This window comes from Paramisgurnus dabryanus, chromosome 4 (genome assembly GCF_030506205.2).
Source record: "Paramisgurnus dabryanus chromosome 4, PD_genome_1.1, whole genome shotgun sequence".
NCBI classification, from domain to species: domain Eukaryota; kingdom Metazoa; phylum Chordata; class Actinopteri; order Cypriniformes; family Cobitidae; genus Paramisgurnus; species Paramisgurnus dabryanus.
This window is the reverse complement of record NC_133340.1, coordinates 14239848-14264848: the sequence shown is the minus strand read 5'-3', so window position 1 is coordinate 14264848 and position 25001 is coordinate 14239848. Positions and strand designations below refer to the sequence as shown.

Below are 25001 nucleotides of genomic sequence, written 5' to 3'. Positions count from 1 at the left end.
TGCCCTCTAGACCCTGCCGTCCCGGCAGCTGACAGCCATCAGAGCGCCAATGCAAGGTGCAGCGCTGCTTCTCTGCGGGGTTACGGGGCTCATCAGTCATGTGGTGGTCGCTTCTCACCAAACACAATTAAGACTATTTGCTCTCCTGCAGCAGATGCTGATGAGACAGACAGAGAAGAGGATTGGTTGAACGCCCCACGCCTCTCTAAAAGGACCACTGCGACAGAGGCAAAAATTGAATTTTGATAATGGAGTACATCCATTTGAGGGGCTTGGCATGTATGGCGGACAAGCAGGAAGCGAAAGAAAGAAATTGGGGTGGGGGTAATGACATGCCCTTAGTAAAAATCAAATGGTCCTTTTTAATCTGATTTGTTATGCACATCTCATGAAAGAAACAAAAAAATTGGTTGAAATTAGACCAGTGCAAATGGTCACATCTGGAAAGGTCAAATGATAAAGTTATCAGTGATCTCTATTCAACAGGTGACTCTGTTTTTAATTGGCCTGAACAGTGTTACAACAAAATGTAGATGCTTCATACACAAGACAGCGTTTTTTTGCAAAAAAAAAAAAAAAAATCTGTTGCAAACCTATTGAGCTCCCTACACAAGCAACATATTGGTGTCATAGATATGTTCTCAAAGTTGAGGCTATACCAATGCTGTAGGAAACTTAATTATGTTTTCACATTAATACAATTTATTTTCCAAATTATAATGCAATATCGACACTGGCATTCATGGCAAACAGAATCCCATAATGCATTGTGACATTATCAGTAAAAAAAATCTAAAAAGGCAGACGAGCCATGACAAAACACATTTCATTCAATATTGAAAATACTAAAAGCACGCCATAATGAAAACTAACAATTATACACAATTTGTGTGTGTCATGTGCTAACGTCCAACTTAAGTAAACTAAATTTAGCTAGTCAAGTTGTACATGCAAAGCACTGTTTCTGTGGAGATATGGAGTCACTGCTCATGTACAGTTTTCCAAATTGGTCACTCAGTCGCATTTGAGGCATTAAATTTGCGTCTACTGCGTCTAGTTTGGCACTTGAACATTTTGAGTTTACTTGCTTCATTCATGTGTGAAAGCCGTGCGTGAAATTCTAGTCATCAAGGCATTCAAACTTCACGTCATGGGAGGGGCTTCTGCGACTCCGCTCGCTTCCTGTAATCACATCACTACTAAAGCAAGCTCCTGATTGGTTAACGTGGCACATTTTTCCACCAAAGTGCAATTTTTTTTTCGTGCTAAATGCCTCATATGCGCCGCGAGACCTTCAGACGCGCGTCAACACGTCTTCACATTGACTTATTATTGAAATCACTCGCGCTTGAAGCCTCTACCGTGGCTGGTTTGAACGCAGCATTAGTACGTGAACAGATATTCTGTTTTAAACGCTACGTATGCAAGACGGGATAGGTTTGCATAGAAAGTAAAACAAGAACATGCCTAACCTCAATGACTGTAGATGAAATTTAAAGAGCACATATAGTCTGAGTCACGTTTTTTACATTTCCTTTGGTGTGTATTAGTACATGTTAAACAGGAACATACCTTTTTCGTCTCCAACGTAAATCTCTTTTCTTGGACTACAACAAACACACGGATTGTAGGCAACAGTTTTCTTTCCTGGGATTGGTTATGTAGACAAAACCGACATTATCATAATTCCTCCCGCTTCGGACTCACAGCCTGTTAGTTAACTCCTGTTATACCACGGGTCTGTTGAATGCTGTATTCTGATTGGCTGAGAAATGTTCTGTTGGTTTGCATTTATTTCTGATAACCGCACACCTTACTTTTCAAATGTCTTAAAAATAGGCACCAGAGCAATGTTTGTGGTAACCGTGGTATAAGATAATTAATTGACTCCGGTCCTTTGAATTATTTGAAAATAATGAACCGCATTGCACCTTGGGTGTGCATTATTTTCTTATGATTCAATGGCCCGTCGTCGATTATTCCTTACTTAGCAACCGAATCTTTAAAACATGGTAAGGAGCGTCACGTTTCCGGCTGACATCAGAGGTATTCAGGCCAATCGCAATGTAAAGATTAGCTGGCCAATCAGGGACACAGAGCTTTTCAAATCCGTGCGTTTAGGAAGAGAATGAAATCTGGAGCTACAAAATTTTACGGTATGTGGAAAAAAATGTGTTTTTAACCATAAACCACGCAAACATTTGGTAATATACAAAATACACAAAATAACATTGTTTTTATAGCAATTAAATAGGTGCTCTTTAAATAAAGCAGAGGCTTTAATGCAGTGTACAATATAAGTCTTGCTTTAACATATTAGCATAAGTGGTGACTTTTTTAGGACTGAATAAAAACCCTCCCATTAATTACTACTGTAGAAGCCTGAGTGTCAGGCCTGATTTTGTTTAAAATGTCAATGTGCCCACTTGGGAGAACAGAATGGGGGGGGAGAATAAAGTTAATTGAGTACAAATGCAGAAATGTTGATGTCAACACTATTTTAAAGCGCTAAGGGACTATGCCGTGAAACAACAGACAACAGCATATATCATAGCATGCTGCTTTTGTTTTTAACCAAAGGAGTTTATCAGTTCATTGTATTTAAAGAGAGACATAGAGTTTGTTGTTTGTTTCAAACCAAGCAATAAGATGTCTGCTAATAGCAATAAGATGTTGATTTAACAGTGCTATATGGCAGCTGTAAAACACTGTCTTTTTACTATTACTGACACCATTACAATGCTACCACTAAAGTAAAAGAGACCAAAGAGGCAAATATTACCTCTAAGCCTTCAGCCGGGCTTTTTCAGATGCATTTGTTTTGGTCTTGTTTGGTGAAGTGGTTATTCTCTCTTGTTGAGTACAAGAGCCCATTTTCACCATTACTCCGGCAAGCAGCGACACCTGTAGCTTGCAAGCTGTCGCCATGCCAACAGTGAGAGTTGCAAAAATAAGCGAGGGGGGAAAGAAGACTCCATTTCGGGGGAACGGGCACTCTGAAGAAGACGGGTCCAGCTTATGGGAGGGGCAGAAATGATGAAAGGCTGTTGAAAGCTCTTCACTTACAAGCTCTGTGAAGCCATGTACACTTCCTTGCACATGACACAGTAACCTACACCACTCATTTGAGATGGTGGGTGTTGAAAAAAAAAATGCTTCAATAATACATGCAAAGTGTAATGCATAAAGTGAGTGTTTCAAAAACGCCCTCTACACAGGTGCTGGGAGAGGCATCTGGTTAACAAGCAAGGTAACAGATGACAACCTGTGATAAAGCAACAATGCAAATCTTTCTTGGGATGTTACACTGTGCCAAAACGATGGTTGGGAACCCATCAGATTCTCGAGAGAGATCCTGAGATTGCTGGTAGACAAAAAACTGTCCTTATAGTGGTAGTCTGAAAAATCACGAATGATATGTTTTTGGATGTTTCAACTGTTCTTCTAGACAACAATGGGAATAAATGGAGAGCAAATGAAGACTTTTGATGGATTATCCAGCTTTCAGGATTTTTCTCACGAGAAAAGAGCTCAGAAATCTTAAATGTATCTCTTCTAGAGTTTCAGACAAGACCTGAACTGCGTATCACATCTGTGCTCATGCTCAGACTTGCCAAAGTACGACTCTGCAAACAAATGTTAGATCTACCAAGATGAAGATGATAAAAATACAATTTAACTGACAACTGTCAAGTTTCCTGATATAAACAAGTCTGAGAAATACTATTTTTCTCTGGGGTGGTATGACAAAGATTTCTCTCTATACACTTTAAGACAGAGACTTCATCCAGGGAAGTGTATCTGACTGCAGTCTAATGTACATCTGAAGATCACCACTTTAATTTCACCACTGTCCATCTTAATTACTTTGAAATGCACTTAGTGCCATGCAAATGTGTTGCAAGCTGACTGACTTACTGTAGTACCCATTGTCCTTCACTCCTCGCTCGCCTGGGACTCGGCCATTAATGACAGAGGAGTGCGCTTAGAAGTAACTGAGGCCTGCAGATTAAATTATCTTTCGGTTACTGGTTAGTTATGGGTGCATGGTGATGAGAGCACAAGACAGAGGTAGAACACCTCCTCAGATTCTGCAGGACGTGTGGGTGGCTAACAGGTAGGCGTGCTATGTGTGCTGACCAAACTTGTGTACTTCCTGTCTCTAACGTGTGTCTTGATTCTAAAGTTGTACAAAGATGTCGAGATATTGCCAAATCTGGGGCTGGATTACAGTAACATAATTTGATTGTGGTTGCACTAAATGGCAGTAAAACGAGAGTTCAGAATGTAACTTTGTGGATCTTTGAAACCGTTATAAAACCAGATACACCAATGATGAATGCAATATAATAATAATGCACCAAGTTGCTATGTTGCCTGGCAACAGTTAAGCTAATGAACAATATTTCTTGGTAAAATAATAGTTTGTTACAAATATTATGAATGTAACTATTGATCACATTATTTTGTAATGTTTTATACTAGCAATAAGCCATGAGAGGCTGTGTGTTACCGTGTGATACAGGGACTGTACAATGTAAAAAACATGATGCCCACAACAACAGGCCTTACTCATAAAAACATCATTTTAATGAATGACCTTCTGTTGCTTACCACTTTAAGATACAGCCCAAAATCTTGATTATGATTAACACCTAATGTTGATCCACATATTTCCCTAGACACAACATAACAAGGAGATATGAAGTTTTGCTAAAGCTGGAAAGATGAAATGGATATTGTATCGTTCTTTTAGATATAAGGTTTGAATTCACTTGCATTAGTTAAGCAATTTACAACTGATTTTTTTTATTTATGCGGCACTAGAATCATTAAATGAAACCTGTTTTTTTCTATCTGTTGTCAGTGAAGCACAGGGTCTCACCCCAAAACTCATGTCACTAGTTAAGCTATTGTTGCTATGTTATGTTGGTCAGATTGCTCAAACAAACGTACAAATTAATTACAACTTGCCTGCGTATTTGGATGGAATATGATTAACTATTTGATACACTTCAGTGTGGGAAACACATTCACTATTAACTACAGATTTGGATAAAAAAAATAAGGGATTAAAGGATGAGGAATATGGGATGCGATAATGTGCTTTATAAGTATTAATAAACAGCCAATATGCACGCTAATATAGGAAACTTGATAAAAGTGAAAACAAGTCCCCACACTAAAGTGTTATCAACTATTTACCATTAGAATATAATAGAATAGAAAATTTATTGTCATTATAAAATATAATAAAATTTGTTTGAGAAGCTCTCAGAGACCAGCAGCCTTGGGAAAAAAGTATAGTATAAATAACTAAAAAATAATATTATTTAATTGCATTAAATTAAAGCTGAGTTGTATGATATTTTTAACCCTTTATAACATAAAGCAAAATATGTTGTTTTCACACATTTAGTTTTTTGACAGTCAAATTCTAACACAATGCCGTAATATCAAGTATAAGGTAAAGTTTTTTTTTTCATATAGATAAATCTAAATAAATATTTTAATAAATTACATTTATTGATCATTACTGTGTGTTTGTAAATAGACTTTTAATGGACAAAAAAATACTGATTTGATTAAGAAATAATAAAAAAATCTAATTATAAAAAACCTTACACTTTAAACTTGAACAATATACTGTAGTACATACATACAAGTCAATTTAGTGTTACTGATGTATAGGGCTGTGTATCGTCAACAATTTCCCAATATGATACATATCCAGGTGCAAGGCCATGATACACATCACGATACAAGATCATTTTGAATTACATTTTTGCTCAGAATTATTATTATTATTATCTATTTATTGTACATTGAATAAGAAGTGTTGTAACAGTTGTAATTTTGCCATTCATTCAGCAGTTTACCTTTTGGGGGAACTCTTTGAAAGACATCAAATCTCAGAGCTACAGTACATAACTGATGTTGTTTCAAAGCAGATTTACAAAGATAGTGCCTTACTCTAGGCATTATATTCTTCTCTTATATAAATCATTTATATCTATGAATATATGTAAAAATATGCATTCAGAATAAATACTATGTCTCTTTAGATATCAGATTAATAATGTGACAGCTATAGTTTGAACTGAAGTAGCTCTATATCTCTTCTCCTACTGTACCTAGACACACACTTTTCACCTGCAGCTCTTTGTCGTGTTCCTTCTCAAATGCGTGACTGTAATATAAAAGAGCGAATAGTAAAGCAAGCCCTGGCTTCAATGAATTTAAAATGCGCGCAAAAGCTTTATTATGGATTGATTACGAGACGACGTGCAGTCTTTTTTGTGCAACGCTACTATAACTTCATGACTCGCCCTTTGCAGCAGTTTAGCTTCAGGTATCTGTGCTTTCATACTGAACTCATTGAGAAAGAAATGGAAAGAAAAGAGTATGCTGAGCGCTAAAGTCAAGTATACCCCGCTGCCTTTTACTCTACGTACTCCGTGGGGTCACATGCGTCCTTTCCAAACAGATCACGAATCAACTGCGATTCGTCACGCTACCTTCAAAACTGCATTCGAATCGATACAGAAGGTGCTGCTGTAATAATGCACATCATAAAGAGTTGTATCTTCGATGTATAATTGTATAGATATTTTGAACACAGCACTACTGATGTACACAGTTTTCATTTAGGAAGCTTTTTTTAACCCAGTTCTCCAGGCATGTTCACTCCATTCATTCGATTCTGCTTCACTCTTAACCTAATGCGCTCTGTGACTCACTGTTCAAATCGCCCCTTCCGCTCTCCATGAAAACACCAGCGATTTACTGATGGAAAACAAGAAATTACCATCAAAAAGTACAATTTGTCTACTTTCAAGAGCAATTCAAATTTTTCGGATAGTGCAAATGGTTGAAAAGTTCCAGTAAAATGACAACAACACACCAGTTAAAAAGGATTCAGTAAAGTATTTGTACAAAATAAACACCCTCATTCCCAAAATGAAACAGATTATAACCTTTTTAATAAAGCATTTGCTGTTTTTAAATTCTATTCTTCCTTTACTGCACACTCACCCACCTGATATAACCTGGCAGAGAGTGCCAGCAGAGTGAGCCATCAGAGAAGGAGAGAGAGAGAGCACGCTCGGTCTGAACCATCTCCCAGCTGGCTGCGTGAGCAGGGCCCGTCTGGCTGGAAGCTACAGATTAATTAACAGTGTGCTATGAGAGCACCCAGCGAGCGTGTGTGGAGGGGGCGAGGTGTGTGACATTCAGCACGGCCTGCTCAAACACCCGGCGATCTCTGGATCTTACGCCTCTCCACCCTCACCATCATCACCGTGCCCTAACACTCTCACCCCGTCTGCTCGGTGACCGCAGCCAATCGCAGCCTAATCAGGGCAGATGAGGATGCAGTGCTTTGGAAAGGTGCGGCAATAAATACAGAATGTAAGGGTGTCGTTGCCAGAGAAAGGAGTAAAAAAATGAAAGAATAAGGTAAATGCGAAAACTGTAAGCTGCTACTCAAAACACATTATGTGATGTTAGGATTTGCAATCAGTAATAAAACCAGTATTCTTGGTTTACGCTTATAGTAAAACTGAATGACTGACAGCAGAGTGAACTGCTGGGTAAAGTTGGTTTATGAGTGAAGTTTCTTTTATTGAGTTTTACTAAATAAACATATCAGAAAATATAAAAACACATATACATATATAAAAAGATAGCAAAAAGTATTTGAAAGTACCGGAAAACAATGTGTTACTTAAAAAATATGAATATACCAAGTATAATCAGCAAATAGAAAAATGCTAAGACCCTAGATATTGTTGCTAACTACATTCTTTTGATCCACTATAAAAATTTTCTTTAAACAGCTTGAGGTCAAGGTTATTATTAATGGATGTAATGGATGCTTATTCCCTTAACTACACACATGTTCCACAAAGTCTGACAATCAGAAAGTGTCAAAATATTTAATGATTTTTAACAATAAGTAGAACATATTTTTATAACATATATTGATAAATTATATATACTTTAAAAAGTATATTTATATATTTGTTTATATTTTGAAAGCTAATAAACATTTTGTGAAATGTTTTGTTTGAAAATGGTTTGTTTACAAAATTGAAACAAACATTAAACATTGATAGTTAAATAATAAAATAGACGATGTGATAATTTATATATATAAATGCATAAATAAATAATATATAAAATCTTCTTTATCTTTTAAAAGTTGCTACAGACTATAAAGTAGCAGTAAGTGCGTGCCAAAATACAGTAAATTTGATGGGATGCACAGCCACTGCCATTAAAAACAAAATAATTAGTATGAATTTTTCTATTGTAAAAGTTACTAAGCCTTTTTACTTTGCTATTCTGCTATCATCTGCATTGATTTAGAAGATGAATTTCATTATTTGCATCCAGCATAGTTTTTCAGTTCTCTGTGACCCTATTAAAACAAACCTGCAAACTATTGTGGGGTGTCGAACCAGCAGTTGAGAAACACTGCTCTAGTGACCTAACAAAAACACCAAGGAATATTTTCATGCTAATTTAAAAGCAATATATTAAATGTTTGCTTTCTGGCTCCATCTTTGGCTAACCTGAGTAAAACTTTGTGTCCATAGCAACAAGCATAAACATATATTTTTGCTTAGCTTTGAACAGTGTCTTAAGGGGTTCAAAAAATAAGCACCGGAGAGATGACAGAGGTAACATCTAAGCTGTTTTGAATCTGCACATCAACAGAGAGACAAATCGAGCGTTCTGTCTTCCTACTGTAACATATACAAAAGAGAGAGAGCGGCAGTTCAGCTGTGACTGAAACCCGAGACACACATGTGCTGCGAATCTTCGGCACGACACCGTTCCTTTCTCCCCTCTCCAAATCTTTCGTAACACCCATTCTCATTAGAGGGATGGAAAAAGTTGGGAAGCGGATCGATGTTTTCATTTTTCAAGTGCTTGTATCCATTAGAAGGGTAAAATTCATCCATCAAGCAAATTCCTTTCTGGTTAGGCCCTGTCGCTTTAACAAGTAGCGAGCTCAATGTGCAAGATATATTGCTCTCCATTTCGCTAACCTTCATTATGTCTTTCATGTGTCTCTCGCCCCCTCCTGCTATCTCTCTCTCTCTCATGGAGGAGTGAAGGAGCTGATTGGCCGGAGACGCTACCTGCCATGTTCTGTACCATACAGTGCATGCAGCTAACCTTTCATGTTCTCCACATAAATTTCAAACGCCTTTTTTGTGCACAAATCATTTCACATGAATTATATATGACGCCCACTATTACCTCTTCACTTAGGGGAAAATATAATTCTATAATTTGGTGGTTTTTATATGGTATTTAAAGCAATATTGAGTGGGCCTTCCTGTAAAACTGAAACTAATGGGTAAAGGGGGTTACTGCATTCCAAAAGTAAGTGCTCATAAAGTTATGCTGAAACACACATAAATTACGGTGGCAAAAATTTTCATCACAGCCATTAGAAAGACAAATCCCTAGTCCCGGGCCCCCCTACCTCCGTGATCTTAATCCAAAGAAAGCCATCAAGAGGACTGTTCTGTTTCAATTTCAAGAACCAACTTCAACAAAGGAAGGCTAATAAATTATGTGCTAAATTATGGTGCACCGTGCACTTTCAGGCGACATATCGCAAGACAAATTTCTTCAGCGTCTACCAAAGAAACGGTACCGCTCAAGGGAGAAAAAATAGAGAGACTCAGAAAAAGCGAGCAAGGATTGTTTTTTAACGATACGTTGTAATTTAACCCAAACAAATGGCAGGCGGTTAAGAAGAAAAACGAATCACTTGCCCTGGAAATGGGCGCAACCTTTTCACCTGCGCAGCTGTAAGAACAAGCAGAATGGCGGTCATACGAATAACATCTCACAATAGCGCGCTTGCTGTCTCTACTGTCAGGCGGAGACAAAAGCTTTGCTCCTCTGCCTAATGAACATATCTGCCGTGGAACACTGCAGCTGGTCTCAAAAGGTTACGCGGGGCATGCCACGCCGGTCACAAAGCTGTGCCCGCGGGAATTCTGAACATCATCCAAGAAAGCCAAAAGAAGTTCTGGGGGGGGGCTTAGATTGTCCGCATCCGCAACAAAAGGAAACGGCCTGATGGGCTCACCGAGAACTAGATAGACCTTTGCGTGAACCCCTCATCCGCCACAGGAGCACAGGGTTCATGTTTACATCTCTTCCTCACACACTCTCACAAGCTTACACAGAGCGGCCTCCATTTTATTTACTGCGACACTCATAAAATATGGATACTCAACAAGATACTGGCCGACACATGAGAAGAAAATGGGAATAATGAAGTACAAAATATCACAGCATCTGCCACTTGGTGAACTATGACCGGGAACTTGCTCAAATATGTATTTTCCCATCAGTCATTCATTTGACTGATGAATAAAATAACATTCGATCCGAAACACGGAAAGTATCTTAAACGCATTCACCTGTAAGCGTCACATTGTAAATCATGGTAGTCTAAATGTACAACATATTTATTAGCAGAGGTTGTGCAAGCATGAAACACTACAAAAATTTTGTACAAAGTGTACCTGTCTCTGGAGTCCAATGAATCAAGGTTTAAAGAGGTCATTGAAGACGTACTGCAGACTGTGTGAAGGGAAATCCTCATGTTGTGCCAAAAGTAGTGGAGTGCATAAGGAAGAGCATTCGGGGTTGTCGTAAGGTTTGGACACAAAGGCTACTGACCTGTCCTACCCTATAAACGTGTCTGACAGCAGGTTTGCCGTCAACCAATCAAAACTCAGCGCTCTGCGGAGGACGTCCAGGCAAGTCCATGATACTTTTAAGAGAAGCAGAAACCGCAACACAATTAATTTCACATTTAGTCGTATTGAAAGATGATAAGGGAGTTAATAAAATTGTGTGAACGTAAGTGTTCACACATGCTCTTTTACTTAAACAGATGATAGAAAATCTTTAAAAAAATTAATGGAGACATTTTTGTGACAGGCCTTACAACAATACAAAATAATTCAAGAAACAGCTGCAATAATGAAAGAGAACCTAGCGAATAAATATAACCTTCCTGTCAAAACAGACACATTGTTTAATGCAATCTACAGTTAACTGACACCCCCGGTGTTTTGCATACTGGTCAGCCCTACAGTATGTGAAAACGCACATAATGTAGTCTAGTGTTAGATGAAGTAAAAAAATGAGCTAGGAACAAAGCCATTATAAACACAAACATGCAATGGGAAGCATGTGTTTATATGAGCTGTCGGGTCCCGGGTTCGAGTCTGCCCTGTGTTATGTCATGATCATATTCTCCCCTTCTAAAATAAAATAGAAAACAAACATACACAAAAATCCTTCAATGAATCAACTACCACTGACTGCTCATTCTTCCATCACTACCATATTTATCTGGCACATGCAATTCGACAGTTGGCAGAAGCAACTCTGTATGATAGCCAGAGTGTGATAGCCACTAGCAAATCCTATAGCAAAGCCCAACAACACAACTCCTCTTATACAATAACTGTTGACAGATATAAATGTGATAAATTTGTCACGAGTCGGCAACTACAGTGTTAGTAAAAAAAAACAGATTTAAGGTTGGAGGCGGAGCCAACTTTAAAGCTGCCGGTTATTTCCCTGTTTCACACTCGACAGAATTCACACAATCGTTGTCTTTTCCGCACTGGTCGCACTGCATATTTCACAAAAAAGACATACGCTCGCAAGTAACACAACAGATCCCTCCAACTTTTTGACGCAACTGGAAAATTATTTGCCAACACGAAAAGTGTTGCCAGCATGGGATGGTGAATTTAGCGGTTTGTTTATCATTGACCATCGCAGAGGCGCCAGTGTGAAATAAAGTATTTTTAGATGTTGACATAATGGCTTGAAGAAGGAGCGCATGAATTTTTTATAGCGGCTCACAGGGAGAGGTCATTCGCCACTCTTCACTATGAAAAAGGGAAGAAACAGAATTTCAGGGAGGTCGTGTGCGAATTTCATCCGTACAAAAAATAAACCGATTAGTCAAATACAAGTTTCTAAGGACGCACAGACATAAAACCCTACGGATGGGTGATGAATGGATTCTCTGACTGTTCTGAAACAAACATAATACAAAAGCTACAAAAAGTCTTGTTTCCCAGTACCCGAAAATTTACGGCATACCCAAGTAAGCGCCGCTATCTATTTAACAGTACGGTGGGTTGTCAGTGTAATGGCTCTCAAAGAAGAAATCGGCAAATGTCGGCACAGAGGTTTGACATGCGGGTTAACATTTCTATGCTGGTTTTCGTGAGAGCGGTCTCTCTCTAACAGCATTATTTAAGAGTTAGCCATCCATTTTACCATATAAACACTATTTATAACATTGGTCGTCTCTAAAGACTGGATTCCTACAAGAGTGTGTGTGTGTGAGAGAGAGTGTGTGTGCATAATCCCATTTGAAGTATTCTCCACGTTTTCAATGCATTCAAGAGTTGAGCATAAATCAGTGTGACAGACTTGAAAGAAACGGCTTTGCATTAAAGAGCCCAGGTCAAGGGGATGGGTCTTAAACACAGACAATTCCTTTCTTCTCTGAAATATTAGCACACTCCGACCGTTAACAGAAGAGTGGAAGTGCATCTCTCAGTGTCAATTAAACGGCACAACAACAGCAGCACATCGATACGTTCGAGCTGTTCGTTTCAGTTCGACAACATCATCTTCTCTCCTGCGTGACGTTTTAATTATGCCTTGCATAGGTCTGGCATAACATCTTATCAATTTACGGGTCGCAAAGTCTCAAACATTATTTGCCGCTTTTGTCGAAAGCACCTACGTGTCTCATGCGCAGAAGCACGGGGTAATGCGAGACACGAGGCCTGTGGTTTCAAGGCTAACGTTTGGCATGTGCACTCAAGTCACTGAGCTTTGTGCTGGTGTTGGGTTGCCGGCAAAAACGACAGTGTCTCCCTCTTTAAGCATGGCTGGGCAGCAATGAGCCTGCTCCAAATGTTACACGCTATTCCAACCCTGTGTGTGTGTGTAAGCTATGCAATGCTGGCTCCCAATTGTTCACACACTACATTTAACAAGCTGGTGAATCAGTCCATACCATCAGGAAGTATGAAAATACGAAGAGCCAAATAATATGCACATCTTTCCACCATACACATTCACCCAAACACAGATAAAAACATATTCATACACACAAGTGCGCGCACACACAAAAGTTTCCATTCATTTCAATTCCAGCATTTATTAATCATGTTAAAGTGTTATTGCTTCTGAGCCGAAAAGTAAAATTACAAGAATTTTTTTTCTATAATTAGCTGCCATGCCTCCCATTGACAGGGAAAGATTAAAACAAAGACACAGACTAATTGGGCTTAAAATAATGAAATGATACATTTTCTGAGTTTTAAACAGGTGTGAAAGCAGAAAAAACATCTGGTCACAGGTTCTGTCAATCAATCCACCTTCTGCAAATCCCATTACCATGACAACCTCCAGCCAATAACATCTGTACTGGCCTTTATACGTGACAATATTAACATCATTACAGTAACAAATGGCAGTCGCTTGCTTTTGAATTTGATGTGAGATCAAACATGCACGCACGCTCTCTGTCCAACACATTGTGGCCTGTCATGAGGTCTTTAAAAAAACAGCTTCTGTCATGATATAAATGACACTTCAGATTTTGAAAGTGCTCCTATCAATCACTCTAACTTTAATATGAAATAATAAAATCAGTTTAAGGTTCTTTTTTGTTGTCCGTTTGTTCCCTATCCGCGCATATCAACTAAACGAAGGCCAAGTTCAATGCAACATCACAAATTGATTACATACACCTTCAAATAATCAGACTTTACGCAAACACAAATCCTTAACCTTTTCGTGTTCCATTCAAATCATGCCCCATTATTATTATTATTATTATAAGTCTGTTTATATTTTTTTTTCAAATGTGTCATAACATCTGTGTCAACAATAAAGAATACAATAAATTAATATGAGCACGCATTCATTCTTATAAAATTTAACCATAATACAATTTACGGTAAATCTGTACTATCTACTGTAATTTGCACAATACTCATAGCTGTATCATGAACATCATGCACATATTGATAAAAGTTTAGCTGTTTGAGTTTTTCGCACATATAAAACATCAAACTGACTTCCATAAATCATTTGACCTTAACGGGAGAATGCTTAACGGAGATGAAGAACTGAAGGTCAGAGATGTACTAAATATAAATAAGTCACACAAAATACTCCTAAAGTGGTCGAAACAAGCGGAAAACAAGACAAATGTCCTGAAATATATTAAGTGAATATTAAAAATTGTTTAAATATAGAGAGCAGCCATAAAGTATGATTCACTGGGCGTCCATGTTCATGTTATGTTCATTTACTGACTTTACTGGTTAAGATACTGTACACTAACATTCAAACAAAGGACCATTTAGGATGGGCCAGAAATCTTTCACCAATCACTATCGTCAGTATCAGCTTTCAGCGCAATTACAGTACATGGTGATACCTCGGTTCCATGCACCCTTCTACACTCTTTCCAGCGTGCATGCATACGTGCGTGTACTGTATGTGGGATTCGATTCTTTATTATTCCACACACAACCTTCCGGTACGTTTTCATAAGTAACTTATGATTTTTAGCTTATTGCTTTAATGTAACACAATATCAGTGTTTGGGAAGTTTAGACTTCCTTGTTGTGCTTTAGAGATTTGCCTCATTTGTGAACCCACAGTGTGACATACTGACTCAGAGACACTCGAATCCCCAAAGCAATGCTTCATACCAAATGCATTATTTGCCTTAAATAAGTTAAAAACGTATAAATAATTCATATATATTTGTCTGTAAAATAAAGGAAAAGTTGAGACAACACACACACACACACACACACACACACACAAACACACACAAAGAACAAAAACTTGTGCCAGGCAGTATTTGGTATAACTGCAAAAATATTAGTTTCAAAGCCTATATATAAGCCTATGTGCTTATAGAAACGTAGAAATGGGTAAATACTCTTTAATCACCGTTACCTAACATATTAAATTTACTTTATAATTATTCTAATCATTGTTATTATTATTCACATCTGAAAATAAATATGAAGCTGAAAGATTCAGTTACTGTAAAAGAAAGCACTTGCCTATTCACAGTAAAAGCTTTACAGATTTCCTGGGGATGTGTAAATGTGAGTTTTAATGCTGGACACAGTTCAGACAGAGAGCAATGAGCTGCGTGTCCCACACTTATAAACTTCAACACATGCCTCTTGAATCTGAGCAACATAGGACACTAACAATAACAATGCAATAATAATATTATTACTTTATGTTTTATCTCGTTAAACAGCATCTTTACAATAAGAGTTAAATAAAAATGCTATATTTTGTTTTCTGGTAATTTTCTAAAATGTCGAGTAAAGTGAAAGTATTTTTTACGTTTTTATTCTAAAGGTGTTTGTGACCGGAAAGTCTGCAAAACGTGTGTTTTATATAAATGCTGCTGCATCTTTTTACACTTTATTGTTCTACTGGCGTTGTCCTATAGTGCCTGACGTAGCGTACAGTGTTCTTGTTCCATGTCTTTATTGTAAATAAAGCATGTTAGAGAGATGTTTACTATAAGCTTGCTTTGCTATAACAAATAATTACGATACGACAGGCAATACGTACTTTACGTTTATAAAAAATTCCCTGTGTAGAAACTTAAAACGATCAACTTAATAAAACCAACTCTGTCATTCGCTCTATATACTAGTGAAGCTAACACTCGCCGCGCGTGGACCCATTTACAACCTGTGTGCAGTTACACAATTTTACAAAAAATACTACAAAAAAATGCTACAGTACAAACCCGTGCCTGTGCATTTCTTTTGAGGGGATTATTTCGTTATTTTAATTAATTAAACAATTAAAAAAACAAAGCCTTTTATTCGTCGCGTGCTTGGTTCCAACCTGACCTGTCTATAATGTTTTATTACTGCCGCCTAAAAGTAGTAAATGTGCAAGTGAGGCCATCAGGGCTCCTACCTGCTGCTGATGTGTTTCAGCATCCCATTGACAAAACTTCACCAAACGACTGGTAACAACTTTAGACAATGACACCACGGAGAGATGTTTATCAGGAAAGAGCTGAAGACCAAACGAGACGTCCTCGCTCGCTTTAGGCAGAAACTCCGTTTCAAACGATAGTCCGATGCGCTCCTCGCCTTCAGTCACTCTGATGCTGACAGATAACGTTTCAGTCTCCAAAATCGCCAAACAAACGGAGAAGCGATGTGCCAAGCGCTCGTGCGCGTGTATCTGCCGAATATCAGCCTCGAGCTTCCGGACGCGCGGAGTTACGCCGCTGTTTCCTCACAGAGCCACGACAAAGCCGAGAGCGCGGACATGCACGTTCACCTGCGCGCGCTGTGAGAACACACACGAACCGACAGGTCGGGATCGGTTCATTCGCAGGAGTGTTTCCTCAGCTCTGGTTTGGCGGTGGATGCGGTCCCCCCCGTTGCGTCCAATCAGTGCGCTATGTGTCTGCATCCAGCGCTGGATCGGTGATAAATGAAGGGTCATCCATGACTAACGCCGAACCCTGATGAATGACTTTCACGAGCTGCTCGTCACTCTAATGTCTCTGCCTGATTCTGATTGTGAACGGTTAATGGGTTCGGTTCTTCTTTGCGCTTTCATTTCGGGGTTGCAAAGTTCATTCTTACCGAATGTTAGTTTGTGTGCTGTAATTTAATACTGCGCAGAAACAAACAAGAGGGGGATATGACACCGCTAGTCAAGTTTTATTACATTTTATGCATTTCGCAGATTCTTTTATCTAATGCGATTTTAATTTATTGACTTCTGTATGTGTGTTCAACTGAACCCATGACTTTTGCAGCATTGCTAACACAATGCTTAACCAGCTGAGGAACATTGTCCGGTTATTATTATTTTTTTCATAATATAAAAGCCATGCAAATAAGATGATATTATAATTCAGGAGTCTTCTTCATTCAAAAACTATGTTTATTTTGCTACTTTATGCATTATTGAATGTTCGCAATTCACTGGATGGACCCCAAAGTTGGGAAAATATTTATATTTTATAGATCCTACTATATTTATGCATACTATTTGGAGGCTATTACGTGGACAGAAGATGGAAATCAAATGGACATAGACTCAAAGTCCCCGCCATCTATGATTTTAAGTGCATGTGTGATTTTAAGCAATATTTCTCTGAGCAACTGCATCACAACTTCCTCTCAGTGTGCACTGAAAACATCAAAGCGGATGTATGTGTGAAGAAAATAATTGTTCTGATGCAAAGCAAACATACAGAGTGAATATAAAGAATATCCTGTGGATAAATGAACAGTGCATGACCGCTGTTATTACAATCTGGAATTGACTGAACTCAAGTAAACCTCTGATACCATCTCACCTCATTCACCTGCTCCCACCTCCTACATTGTTATAGTTCAAATATTTCCACAAAGACCCATGGGGTTGGGTAACTGCAGAGGACTGGTGAAAGGAGCTGCAGATGCAATTTTAGCAAGTTTTGGTATCTGACCTGGCTTAACCCGAGGTTGTGTGCTTTTCGGTTATAAACGCTTAATGAGATTTTCAGCCTCCCACTTAATTCAGACAGGAGATAACTCGATTACCCTCTAACAAAATTTTGCAATATTTTTGTTGTTATGTTTATTGTTGAAAAAAATTCTTTTGTATACAATTACACTTTGGAGTACAAATCATTTGCACTGACAGTTAATAGTACTGTTGTTTCTACTTAAAAGGCATTGTAGCTTATTTAATAAAGCAAGCAATAATGCAAGCCTCACACATCAACATCGAAAGGTTTTAGATCCTCGCTTTGTGCTGAGCTAAATGAATGTAATCAGGTGTTCTCCTCAAGTTTCATTCAGGATTCATTTCAGAGTTACTCTGTAAATGGTATGAATTATTAATTTTGCTGACACCCGGTAGAACAAAAGTACAAGAGAGCGGTATGTCGGCTGAATCCAGTGCATTTGCTGAAGGGTTTAGCATACTTTGAACAAAGAGGACCTTTCTGCCTCTGCACAGTGGCAGTTGACTGGAAAACACTCCTCTGCAGAAATCAAATCACGACCGTCACAGTCTGTAGGAAGATTTCATTTGAAGTTTCAGTGTTATACATGATGACATTTTTTTTAAGGGATAGAAAATCATCACATTAGTGTATGTTTTGCAATGGATTTTAAATTTGCTGTCACGGTTTGTGCTGAATGTTCAACAAAATAAACAACTAATAACTTAAATAATAACTAAGAAAAAATTGGACGGGCCGTTGAATTATTTGAAAAAAATGCACAACCAAGTTTGCTGTTACACCGCGGGTGTGCTTTATTTTCAAATAATTTAAAGGACCGGGAGTCAATTATTCCACGATTACCACAGACATTGCCCTGGTGGTTATTTTAAGACATTTGACAGGTCAGGTGTGTGTTTATTGAAAATAATGCATACTTATTGAACATTTCCCAACAAATCAGAATAAAGCATTCAACAGCCCATAGTATAAATAACTGATAAGAAAGTAAACCACAAGTGCAGGCAACCTAAAATGAAAATTCTGTTATCATTTACTCACCCTCCAGTTGTTCCAAGCCTGTATACATTTTTTGTTCTGCTAAACACAGATGGAGATATTATAAACATTTTAATAACCAAACAGATCTGGGGCACCATTCACTTCCATACTATTATATTTCCTACAATGGAAGTTAATGGTGCCCCAGATCTGCTTGGTTACAAAAATTATTCAAAACAGCTTCATTTGTGTTTAGTAGAACAAAGAAATTTGGTTTGGAACAATCTGACAATGAGTAAATTACATAATTTTCATTTTCTGTGAATTATTCCTTAAAGAACTGTACTATGATGCCATACTGTAGCACCTGCTTATAATTACTAAAAATGTAGGAGCTCAGATGCAAAAGCTGCTAAACGCCACATCTGTCAAAAATGAGATAATGATATTAACCAAATGCTTTTGGCACCCATTATATGTTCATTTAATACTTTGGCATCAAATCTGCTTAATCCCAGCCTTAGACCATTTAGAAATACAGCTTAAAAGTTTTGATAAAAAATTATTTACAAGAAAACATGTCAGACGAATATAAAGGGTTTACACAATTGCATAGCTGTGCTGGTTTCCATCTTTATGCCAGGTACTAATATTTTGATTTGATTTTTAGTTTTAAACATTTATACTTATTTGTTTACAAATGTCTCCAATAAGACCCTCAGCGGACAGACTGATGTTATCACACTAGCTTGTGGGCAAGTCTAACAAGCACTAACAATGGAGACTAGTATATAGCCAACATTTTAGAGCAAAGCAAAAACAAAAAATACTGAAATCTGTATAACATTAAGATTTACGTAATATACCATTCTGGCCAACTCCTGCCAGATACATATTTCTAACACAAAGTGCTCTATAAAACAATGCTTTACCTATTATACTGTAGTATGTTTAAACATTCAAATCTATTCATAAAAAGGGTGCCATTTAGAGACAATAACCGTTAGACAATCCTCTTCAACTGCTCCATTGAATAAACATTATCACCGGCATTGTTGGCCAAATTCAACTTCACAGATCTCAATCAAGTTAATTCTTTCCATTAGGAGCCACTTTCAATAATGAGCAAGTTTATTTTGCTCTTCAGAGCAGGCATTTCATTTATCAAAATCAGTCCGCATGGAGCCTCTCTCTAAACTCGAAAGGGAACAAAATTTTCAGTGGTGTGAAATGTTAACAATGTAATCAAAACAAAGTGTCCAAGTACCGTTTGGGTGGATATAGTGTGGGGGGGTCTGGTGATAAAATACGTAAATAAATAAATAAGTGGAAGGGAGATAAAAGAACCCCCGGTGTTCTAGATGAGCTTCAACCAAACAGAAATCATTCATACCATCTGTGAGATAAACCCAAAATTAACATCATCAAAGTGTCTAGTCTCCCCCTGCTTTCACCCTTCATCACTCTCTCACTCTCTCTCCTTTCCCCACTGCAGGACACAAACACCCCCTCACTCACACACACACACACACAGCCCTATTTTCCACCCATCCAAACCACACACACACCTGAGGGGTGTCTTATCACAGTCCAGGATACCCATTCATTCACCTGCTGCACTGAATAAGCAAACACACAGTTGGAGAACAAACTTAACACACACATGCACTAAAAAAGAAGGATGCTTCTCCAATAAGACAACACGTCCCTTCCCAGCTCCTCTGTGCTGGCTGAATGTGTGCTTGAGTATGTGTGTGAAAAAGATGGCTGCTGTACGGTCAATGCCTCTGGGGCGGCCCCGAGTGGGCAGCGTATGCTGGCAGTGACAGACCCTGACATCGCTTCATGCTTCACTACATATAGAGCCGTCCACAGTCCGTCCCTAAGTGTCCACAAATGCAAAACTTCCCTCTTGTCCTGCATGCTGACAGACACTCGGCTGGCAAGCACAACTCACTGCACCAGAATAGAAGATTAGACCGAGATATTCACACATAGGTGTTCAGCTCTCCGTGCAGTGGCTATGGCAATCCAGTCCTACCTGCCGCACGACGGACATGCAGCACCATAGAGTAAATTGTGTGTAATACATATTAATGTATATCTGCATCACACATGTGTCTTACCCACAATCCCTCACCTAATTGCTGTCTGGATGTCTCTTGCCGGTGTGGGAGTGTCTCCATGTGGCATGTGTACACTAAGACGACACTATACTTTAAAGCACTGATGTACCGCCCTCCCCCACCTTCACGGGCGCATCCCTCACACGGCCACTGAAGTGTTAGGACGAGTCAATGTCATCTTTTCTCTCTCTCACTAGGCTCTAAGGTCCTCCTCATCTCCAGCCAACTAGGGCATACAACTGGAAACCTCCAGATGTGTCACATGACCATTGGGTTCTGCAGATGCACATCAGTGGTTTTTGCACTTTGGGGGGTTGTGTGTGTCCATATGCCAGAGAAGCGTACAGAAAGCTGTGTTTACAATACATGGGTAACATGAATTACATGGCATAAATGTTGCGATGATCATGTAATCTGATTGGACAAGCAGTCTTCAACGAGTGCTGACATTTAGTACACAGTCTATTTAGCATAATGGCAATGGGACTGGTTTTGTATCACTCAGCTTGTCTATTTGGGCATTCCTGACAAGCTCGGTGGAATGGATTTTTATAAATAGACAAAAAAACATCCCTTTCAAAAATGTAAGTTAATACTAATTTAATAGAACTACTGTAAAAAACTGTAATTCTCATAATCAAGTTGTTATATCAAATATCAGCTCTTGCTTGTGCAATACAAGTGCTTGTGTTTGTGACAAGTTCGTATATGTAGCAGACACTGGGTGCATGAATGTTCTCATGCAGACAGATGGATTAAAACTGTTTGTGTGCGTTTACAACAACCGCATTAACATTATTTTCCACTCAGAATTGTAGCGAAACTACTGGTAACTGAAAATGCTAACATCTGCAGTCATCTGCAAAACATACGGTAATAATTACAAAAGGGGATAGGTTGCAACTTGGAGGATGTGCAGTAAGGATATAACTGCTTATTTTCTTCTCGTACTTTGAACAAGCTCTGTGGCTCCACAGAAAACTTTTTTTCCCTCTCATTTGCAGTTAAAGGCCCTCATTGCAATCATTTAGTTGCTCCATTCAATTGACTAAAGCAAGCTTTTTAATAAAATGCTTGCGGAGAGCGACGTGATTCGTGACTATGTTCGCCTCTCCTATCCGGGTGCCGTCGCTTTCACCGTATTGCTCCATGCATCACGCAAGAACCATGATGAATTCACTTCCTTCATTCTCAATGTGACAATATCACACTATATTTTATGGCTGACCCCATCTTCAGACATGAGTTCACGGTGAACCCAAAGCGGCTCTGAACAGAGCAACTGAAGCAGCTGATTAATTTAACCTGTTTCTGCACTACACAACACGAATATCCGCATATCACAGGATGGAATGCATCTATTTTCACTTTCTTTTTAACTCGTAGATTACTGTAGAGATACTGAAACTTTCGGTCAATGATTGCAGCCTTAGCTTTTGATCTTGATACCATTCTCCTCTTTCTATGCTTCGTTTCTTGCCTCTGGAGGCTTATTCTTAATTTTGTTGCTTCAATACAGTATTTGATTGAACCTTGTGTTTGATTGTTTCTTCTTGTATTTTGAGGTCTCAATCTATTTGAAGTCCTTGCCACACACTTTGTTCTTCATTAACCTGTGCAATCAATACAGCGCCTTTCAGTCGATCCATATGGAGTCCAATAAAGAATACAGTGAATCCTTTCTTTGAGATCTTTGCGACACTTTACTGTATGAGTAGTTCATCCAGGATACATGGGGGTTTGGCTGCTTACAGACATCTGTGGCATTCCTTTTAGATTCATCATGAATTCACTAGAAGGTTAAACACACACAAAGCTGCTCGCACATAAACGCACCAGATCAGGCTTGAAAAGTTGTGACAACACAAACACGATGAAAGATAATCGTACAAGACTTTCCAACACACATACACAGAGCTCTGAGTTTTCAAGCACATTTAGGGGAGATTCCAGCTGAGGGTAGATTTATTATGGGATGGGGGAAATGAGAAAGTGGCAACGTAGTGAGTGATGTGCGTGTGAGAGGTTGTGTGTGTGTGTGTGTGTGTGTGTGTGTGTGTGTGTGTGTGTGTGTGTGTGTGTGTGTGTGTGTATCAGACCCCAGTCTAAACACAGGAAGTAGAAGCAGAAAGCGTCTGTTGCCATCATAAACTGATCTCATTTCATCTCTGCCTGAAACCTAAAGGAATGGCTTCACAGAATGGACCAGCACTGTTTGTGTTTAAGCAGACACAATAAACAACTTTCCATTTATAGTAGTGATGCCATTGAGATTATAGGCTAAGTGCTCGTCCTGTTTATAAATCTGTGGGAAATCAGATACAGTGACGCTTGACCATTTCACTTGATCAAAAGACAAAAATATTGCAAAACGCAGTCAAACAGAAAAAAATAAGTGTCACAACGATAAACAATATCAAGCTCAAAATAAATAAATGAATCATAGAACTTTTATACTTTAGTATATGGGGGTCTGGGGCCACTTGGAGGTCTGTGGTGGTACTAGGTGTCTTCTAAATATTGTTTAAATTCAAATAATGAAATAATAGGCTAATAATATAAATAAAATGAATTAAAATGAAGAGCATGACATTCCCAGATTAAAATCTATTCAGTAAAATGTTTTGTGGGATGTTAACAGCATGTGACTGTGTAAAACAAAATTTTTTGAAACCATCATAGGAAACTACTACTACTGCTGCTACTCTCTATTCATTAAGGGCTTTCTTGGCATGAACAATGAAAGACCTCTCCTTTAGTCCATTGTCTTAAAAAAAAAATCCAAATAATTTACTCACCACCATGTCATCCAAAATGTTGGTCTTTTTTTGTTCAGTCGAGAAGAAATTATGTTTTTTATTATATTCCAGGATTTTTCTCATTTTAATGGACTTTAATGGACCCCAACACGTAATAGTTTTAATGCAGTTAAAAATTGCAGCTTCAACGGAGTTTCAAAGGACTCCAAACGATCCCAAACAATCCATAAGGGTCTTATCTAGCTGAACGACTGTCATTTTTGAAAATAAAATAAAAAAATATGCACTTTTAAACCACAACTTCTCTTATAACTCCGGTCCTGTGACGCGCCATCACGTCAAGAGGTCAAGGAGGACGTATGCGAAACTACACGCCAGTGTTTACAAGTGTGGAGTAAGAAAACCGTTCCGACGTTGTTGTATGTCGAATGATACTAATTAAGATCTTTGTGTCAGTTTATTGTTTACAATGGTCCGCAAATGTGCATTTCATATATGTAACATGTGACCTTTCCACGGCATTATGCAATTACGTAAGGTCACGCTGGCGCGTCACAGGACCGGAGATAGTTGTGGTTTAAAAGTGCATATTTTTTATTTTTCTTGTCAACAATAACAATCGTTCAGCTAGATAAGACCCTTATACCTCGTTTGGGATCGTTTAGAGTCCTTTGAAACTCAGTTGAAACTGCAATTTTAAACTGCATTAAAACTGTTACGTGCTGGTGTCCATTAAAGTCCATTAAAATTAGAAAAATCCTGGAATGTTTTCCTCAAAAAACAAAATTTCTTCTCGACTGAACAAAGAAAGACATCAACATTTTGGATGACATGGTGGTGAATGAATTATTAAGAAAATTGACTAATCCTTTAAACAATGATTTTATGGCGCACTGTTCTGTCAGGAGCTTCACAGCCACTGTGAACTGAAGTTTATGTTTTATTATATTTTATATTTAAGTTCACCTGATAAAAATATGGTGTGGGTGGGTAAAAAATGACAGAATTTAATTTTTTGAGGGAATTATTCCTATAATGTCTGACAAACACACACAAATCTGTCTTCCGGCAGACTGAACGAGCATTCAACTGTTCCAGCAAATGTTCTCAAAGACGTGATGATTAAAACTTTAGCAGTTGATGATAAATGAACCATACACAATGCAAACTCAGCCACTAATCAAACATTTAATGCGTTCCATTCTATTCATGCTTTTTTTACTGTTTTAACCCACTGTAAGTATTTGCAAAGAAGTCATTCAGAATTAATTTGCCATGCTTCATTAAATTGCAAAAGACTGATTATGTCAAAAAACTGTTGGAGGGGAATTTCAGGTAGGAAATTGTGTGCAGTTTTACCACTGTTTACGAATTATTACTTAATTGATAAAAAGCACTGTAATCTTTTCCCTATTAAACATAATTGCTGTGTGCTGCTATGGCTGTCGGCGTCAACCCTTCATATAGTACATATAGGCAATCTCGAGTCCAGACCACCGAGTGGGACTTTGACTGACACTTTTGAGA

The 25001-nt window shown here is 38.3% G+C and overlaps 1 protein-coding gene across 10 annotated transcripts in view; it reads right to left on the bottom strand.

Annotated features, from left to right (window-relative positions):
• Nucleotides 1-25001, bottom strand: part of tenm3 (teneurin transmembrane protein 3) — a 353079-nt gene that overhangs the window by 315335 nt on the left and 12743 nt on the right. For 6 of the 10 annotated variants that reach the window (XM_065265518.2, XM_065265520.2, XM_065265521.2 and 3 more), the window contains exon 1: nucleotides 16051-16669. The exons of 1 other annotated variant lie outside the window; for it this stretch is intronic. The gene's annotated coding sequence lies outside the window, so the exon portion shown is untranslated. Of the gene's footprint in view, nucleotides 1-16050; nucleotides 16671-25001 lie in introns of those variants that run through there. 3 more of the 10 variants (XM_065265528.2, XM_065265529.2, XM_065265527.2) reach the window with 2 other exon arrangements.